Genomic DNA, 7,477 nt, shown 5'->3' with positions numbered 1-7,477 from the left:
GTAGTCATAATTAGTTATATTCAAAGTGTTAAAATTACAGACACCTCACATTAAAAAATCCCTGAAAATTAAATAAGCATATGCAATTATAAATTAGAATCCTAATCAGCAGTGATATACAAAAAAGTTTTAAACAAATACAAAATAAGGGAATCTCAACTATGTTTCCTTCATTATTCTAAGAAAAAAAAACAATTTTTGTATGTTTGCATTCATGAAATGTCCTCGGAACACAAAGTCTGCAGATACAAAACATAAATCCTGATTGCCTATAGTAAGTCACAGCAATATAGGTTGATTGTAAATGGTCACCAAGGAATTATTCAGATATTTATATAGTTGGATGTGGTGAAATTAGATAGATCTGAAAATTTTATGAGAAAAAAAACTGTATATTTACTTAAAGCATGTCAATTATACTTTGTGAAAGTACAAATTTAAAAGATAGCTGCCTCGTATTTCAAGTTAGTGAAATCAAAAGTTAAGTATTTTTTCAAATTAAACAAAAGTCAAGCCAAAATCATATACAAAATTATTTATATGCAAAGTTATACAGAAAAATTACATATTTTGGTCTGGAGTGATAACTAAGGACCTTAGTTCACTTTTGAGACAAATGTGGTAGGATATCATTGTTATCGTAGACCTGGGCAGGTAGATATAGGAAGATTTTTGGACTTCCTGGTCACCCATTCTTGGCTATTAAGCATGTTCTATAAGACACACACTCCCTTCATACATTACTCACAATTCTGGACCTTAAAATTTGTGTCCAAGTAGCTACAACTTGGGGTTCCCACAAAAACACATCTTCTGATTCAGTTATACTGAAGTAGTCCTTGCTTTGAGGGACCCATTCTTCTGATCGTCACTTACCTTAATTCCTGACTACAGAGGCACTGTGATATATCTTATCCCATTTCTACATACAAAGAAGATCACTCCAAATTGTGGATGCTACAGTCCTACTCAAAAGGGGGAAGAAAATAATCCCCAGGAAGTAGGAGAGAGTGATCTGCGAGGGAGAGAGGAGGAAGAGGGAACAGATCAGATATGAAAGGAGATGGGGGAATGTATAGAGTTTTGAAAGTAGGTGTGTAGCACTAAAGTTGGAGGTAACGGAGGTACCTAGAAAGTTCCAGATATCAGTAACTCAAGAGCTTCCCAGGACCCAACAGGGAAGACATTAGTTGAAATACCCAGCATAGTATACATAGAAACTATAGAGCCAATATCCAGAGGCTCCCCTTGGACGGCTGGGGCAACCCACCCACCTATAAAATATTAATCCGAAATTCCTCCTGTCAAAAGGAAATTCAGGAATAAAGGGTGTAGCATACACTGAAGGAAGGGCATCCAGAAGCTGCCCCGATTTAGGGATCCACCCAATCTGCAGATACCAAACACAGACACTATTGCTGATGACAATTAGAGCTTTCTGGCACCTGGTATAGCTGTCCTTTGAGAAACTCTGCCAGAGCAGGACAGATACAATGATGTGGATGTGCACAGTCAAATATTGGACTGAGCTGGGTACTCCAATGGAGAAGTTAGGGCAAGGACTGTAGGAGCTTAAGAGATTTGAAACCCTTCAGGTAGAACAATAATATCAACCAACCAGACTCCTCAAAGCTCCCTAGGATTAAACCACCAACCAAAGAGTGTACATGGAGGGACCCATGGTTCCAGCTGCATACGTAGCAGAGGATTGCTTTATCTGGCATCACTGGGATGGTAGACCCTTGGTCCTGTTGAGGCTTGATGACCCATGGTAGAAGAATGCTTGGGCACTGAGGCAGGAATGAGTGAGCATGAGGGTAGAACCTCATAGTGGTGGTGGTGGGGGAGAAGGGACAGGTGCCTGTGGAGGGAAAAGTGGGAAGGGGATAACATTTAAAATGTAAATAAATAAAATAACCAACAAAAATGAAAAAAAAAATAAATAAATAAAATTATCTCCATATATGTGGTAACCTATCAACAGCACAATTGTGACAAATCTTTTCGATTACAACACAGAAGGCAATGTATTTCAAGCTTGAGTCTATCTTTCATATATATTATATGAATTTATACGTATATATTCATTATACAGATTTTTCAATTTCATTTTTTAAACATTTGTCAATAATTTTATTTGTTTACATTTCAAATGTTATCCCTCTTTCCAGTCTACTGTCCACAAACCCCCAAACCCTCCCCTTTTGTCTCTAAAAAGGTACTCCTCCACTAACCCATGCATCCACTTCCTGTTGTTAACCTGTAGTTAACCCCTTCTCTGGGGCATCAAACCTCCACAGGACCAGGTGCCGCCCCTCCCACTGATGGCAGGTGAGGTAGTCCTCTGCTACATACATGTCAGAAGCCATGGACTGATGGTCCGTGTAGACTCTTTGGTACTTTAGTTCCTGGGAGCTCTGAGGGATCTGGTTAGTACAAATTGTTCTTTCTCTGGGGTTTGAATCCCCTTCAACTCCTTCAGTTCTTCTCCTAAATCTTCCATTGGAGTCGTCAGGCTCAGTCCAATGGTTGGCAGCAAGTATCTGTATCTATCTTAGTCAGGTGCTGGCAGACTCTCTAACAGGACAGCAATACTAGGCTGTCTACAAGCACTTCTTGGCATCAGCAATAGTGTCAGGGTTTGGTGTCCAAGGATGGGACAGATTGCACAGAAGGATGATCTCTGGATGGCCTTTCATTTAGCCTTTGGTCATTTTTGTCTCTACATTTTCTTTAGACAGGAACAATTCTGGGTTAAAAATTTAGAGATTGATGTGTTGTGCCATCTCTCCACTAGGGGCCATATCTCTATACTGGAGGTGGTCTCTTCAGGTTCTATCTCCTTGATGTTGATTATTTTGGCTAATGTCATCCCCACTGGATCCTGAGAGCCTCATACATCCCTGCCATCTGGGACTTTCTATTGGATCTCCAAGTTCCATATCTCCTCTACTGCTACTTGTTTCTATTCATTTTTCTGGCACTCTGGACTGCACTCCTGTCTTTTCCAAGACCTTTTCGGTCCATTTTTTGTTCCTCCTCCTCCTCTATTCCTCCCAGGTTTCTCTCTCCCTCTGCCTCTAGTTACTATCTTGTACCCTTTTCTAAGTGGGTTACCTGACTCAGGATGATATTTTCTACTTCTTTCCATTTGAGCTTCTTGAGTTCTTTGTATATTTTGGATATTAACACTTTATCAGATATAGGCTTGTTACAGATATTTTCCCAATCTGTAGGTTATCATTTTGAGAGTGTCCTTTGCCTTATAGAAACTTTGCAAATTTATGAGATCCAATTTCAGAATTGTTGATATTAAAGCCTGAGCCATTGGTGTTCTGTTCAAGAAAATTTCCCCTGTGTTAATGTGTTCAAGGATCTTTTCTACTTTCTCTTGTATTAGAATCAGCATATCTAGTTTTATGCTGAGGTTCTTGAACATTTCAGACTTGAGCTTTGTACAAGGAGATAAAAATGAATCAATTTACATTTTTCTACATGCAGACTGCCAGTTAGACCTGTACCATTTGTGGAAAATGGCTACCCTTTTTCTCCTTTATGGTTTTTGTTTCTTTGTCAAAAATCAAATGACTATAGGTGTGTTCATTTATTCTTGTGTCTTCAATTCTATTCCATCAATCTATCTGTCTGTCTCTGTGCCACTACTGTGCATTACTTTGTATTGCTCTGTAGTACAGCTTGAAGCTGGGGATGTTGATTCCATCAGAAGTCCTTTTATTTTTTAAATATTGTTTTTTTCTATGCTGGGCTTTTTGTTATTCCAGATGAAAATGAGAACTGGGCTTTCTATCTCTGTGAAGAACTGAGTTGGAATTTTGATGGGGGCTTCATTGAGTCTGTAAATTGCTTTTAGTAAGATGGCCAATTTTACTATGTCAATCCTATTGATCTATTAACATGGGAGATCTTTCTATCTTATTAACTAGACTTTGAATTTTTTTCAAAGACTTGGCATTCTTGTCATACAGAACTTTTACTTGTTTGGTTAGAGTTACGTCAAGATATTTTAATCTTATTTGTGAATATTATGAAAGAGTATTGTTTTTATAATTTTTTTCTCTTCCTGTTTATCCTTTGTGTAGAGAAAGCCTACTGTTTCAAGTTAATTTTGTATTCATCCACTTTTATGAAAAATGTACATTAGTTGAAGGAGTTTTCTGGTATAATTTTTGTGGTTGCTTATGTATAGCATCATATTACCTGCAAATCGTGACACCTTGATTTCTTCCTTCCAATTTGTTTTCCTTTTACTTCCTTTTGTTGTCTAATTACTCTCTCTAGAACTTCAAGTACTATATAGAATACATAGGGAGAGAGTGGGCAGCCTTGTCTTGTCCCTGATTTTAGTGGGATTACTTCAACTTTCTCTCAATTTAATTTGGTATTGATTGTTCGCTATATATTGCTTTTATTATATTTAGACGTATGCCTTGAATTCCTGATCTTTCCAAGGCTGTTCATCATGAAGGTTGTTGTATTTTGTCAAAGGCTTTTTCAGCATCTAATGAAATGTTCATGTGTTTCTCAGTCTGCTGGACTCTCTGGGTGTCTCAATTTGGCCAGCTTGTCCTGTGAATGTGTTTCAACTATGAGACTGGTAGTGATGGACCTCGGTAGTCAAGCTGGTTTTGGGTGTAAGAGGAGGTCTAGAATTCTGTCTGTGCCTCAGGCCAAGTAGTGGACTAGAAGGAAGATTTGTCTTAGACAGAGCAGGGTGTGTGCAGCCCTTGTACAGCTTTTATATCTAGGTAATATTCTATTTATTGAACTAAGAAATATCTTACATAAAAGAGAAAAGATAGTCTTAAGTTTCTATTACCTTAACGTTTTACTTTAAATTCTGCCTCTTTAAACAGTCTCTTACTATAGCATAATACTTCATGGTTATTAGGTTTGAAGCAGTTTGCTAAAAATTGAGAATCAATTTTATGTAAGGAAAATGCCATTGCAAGTTTCTGTATGTGTCTAACTAAAAATACTAACTTGAAAATAAAAATTTAAACTTTATATATGAGCAGATTTTCCTTAAGTAGGTTCTTAGGTGATTTAAATTTTTTGGAAGCACTCCTGTCTTTTTATTGTATCTTGTCTAGAAGTATAAGGCAAGGCCATAAATGCAATCTTCTGTCTTCTTGAGGAACCACTGCTGCTGGGTCCTTGTATGCTTTCCTGTGTACATGCTCACCTGCCCCTCCCCAGTTCCGTTCATTGACAGTAACAAACGTGTCATCCAAAAGAGTGAGGGAGGATGGAGAGCATAGATGTGAGAGGGGCTGCGTAGTAACAGAGGATGTTGGAGGGAGGATAAATGAGAATGGTTAGAGAGAGAAAAGGAAAGTAAAAAAATTTTGTAATTGTAATTTAATAATATTTTAGATGAAATTAGAAAAACCCAAGATTGGAAACACCCAAATAAAACTGAATTAATTTAAGAAAAATAGAACACAGTGGATATATAAATAAATAGATGGTTAAAGAAGCAAACAAACAAGTAAATATATGGTTGGTACTGATTGTTAGAAAATTAGATAGATAACTAGAGATAGATATGGATGATAGATTTGATAGATGATAGATACATAGAGGGACAGATGGATGGAGGGATAGATAGATGGACAGACAGGCAGACGGACAGATGAACATATAGTTAGATAGAGAGTCTGGAAATATTTATAAACACAGATTGCTCTGTGTATGATCTCACATGCCTAAAATTGTAGCAACTTTGGTGGTTGAGGCAAGAGAAAAGCAAGTCCAAGGAAAACTTGTATTAAGAACTGAGCTAAGGTTCTCTGGTACATATCAGACATGGGCTAATGGTAGACTCTAAGAATATGTGGGGACTATGTAGAGTTATAGAGCTTGCAGGGCAAGGGTGAAGCTGGGATGAGGATCTTAACTGAATGGATAAAATGTCTAGAAAGTGACCAGGTTCTCCCTCTTAAGGTCACTACCACGAGATGATTTGTTGGATGTGCTGAGTGTGGCCTTCTCCTCTGACAATCGGTAGATTGTCTCTGGGTCCTGAGACAAGACCATAAAGTTATGGAATACTCTGGGTGTCTGCAAGTACACTGTCCAGGATGAGAGTCATTCAGAATGGGTGTCCTGTGTCTGCTTCTCCCCAAACAGCAGCAACCCTATCATTGTCTTCTGTGGCTGGGACAAGCTGGTAAAGATGTGTAATCTGGCTAACTGCAAGCTAAAGACCAATCACATTGGCCACACTGGAGACCTGAACCCAGTGACTGTCTCTCCAGATGGATCCCTCTGTGCTTCTGGGGGCAAGGATGGCCAGGCTCTTCTGTAGGATCACAATGAAGGCAAGTACCTTCACACCTTAGATGGTGGAGACATCAGCAAAGCCTTGTGCTTCAGCCCCAACTGCTACTGACTCTGTGCTGCCACTGTATCAAGATCTGGGACTTGGAGGGCAAGATCATTGTAGAAGAATTAAAGCAAGAAGTTATCAGCACCAGCAGCAAGGCAGAGCCACTCCAGTGTACTTCTTTGGCATGGGCTGCTGATGGCCAGACTCTGTTTCCTGGCTACACAGACAACTTGGTGTGAGTATGGCAGGTGACTATTGGTACCTGCTAAAAGTTTATGACAGAGTCCTAGAAATAAACTGGCTTTCTGAAAAAAAACATTGAGTTAAAGCCGGTCCAGAGAAAGAGAGCCAGGTCAGCGCCATCAGGACTCAGACCATGCCCACAGATGGCTGAGCACCCAAGAAAGTTTTGTTGAGGTCTCAGCCCATGAAAAAGCCTGTATCACATGTACCCTTTCATACCTGCTACTTATGTCTTCTCGGATAACTCTTGTCCCTCAGCTTGAAGATGGGACTATATGCTTTTCTTTTCTGGACTACTAAAGACAGAAGTTAAAGGGACAGGGCACCATCTAATTGTCACTGCTGTACTTCAACTCTCAACTCCAAACCCTCAAATTAGATTCCTGTTCAACTCTTCTAGCTCATTGCAAAGAGCAACAAGTGATCTGCTTTAGTCTGCCTCCTTTCTATCTCTCCTGTTACTTTTTAAAATGGCACCGTCCCCTCAGAAGGTATTACTGCATCCCAAACTGTCAAGAGTTACTGATAGGCTATGGGACTGACCACATTTTTTGCCCATAAGCCCAGGACCTGAACTCCAAACATGTATTTCTATGGATTATTTTTACCTGAAAAATGTAAAAAATAAAAATAACTACCTCTACTCTTCCACAACAACATCAACTCTGTATTTATTCTCTGATTTAACTGATATTTGTTAAGTACCTACTCAAAGTCAAGAATTTTGCTATGTATTAGCTTCTGGGGGAAGCACTTAACTGTGAGAAGCCTATATCAGATTAGGGGCCATGGTGTGGTATAGAGAGTTGGTTAAGAGCTCTTGTTGCTCTCGTAGAGGATTCAGGGTCAATTCCCAGCATCCACATTACAGCTCAGAACCATCTG

General features: G+C 39.0%; 1 pseudogene across 1 annotated transcript; it reads left to right on the top strand.

The window, feature by feature from the left end:
- The first annotated feature begins 4,621 nt into the window (after positions 1-4,621).
- LOC308416987 (small ribosomal subunit protein RACK1-like) lies at positions 4,622-6,618 on the top strand (annotated as a pseudogene). The gene is made up of 2 exons: positions 4,622-4,692; positions 5,965-6,618. The product of its transcript is annotated as a small ribosomal subunit protein RACK1-like (transcript).
- The last annotated feature ends 859 nt before the right edge of the window (positions 6,619-7,477 follow it).

This window comes from Micromys minutus, assembly GCF_963924665.1.
Source record: "Micromys minutus genome assembly, chromosome: 2".
Classification (NCBI taxonomy): Eukaryota; Metazoa; Chordata; class Mammalia; order Rodentia; family Muridae; genus Micromys; species Micromys minutus.
This window is presented reverse-complemented; position numbering and strand designations above follow the sequence as displayed.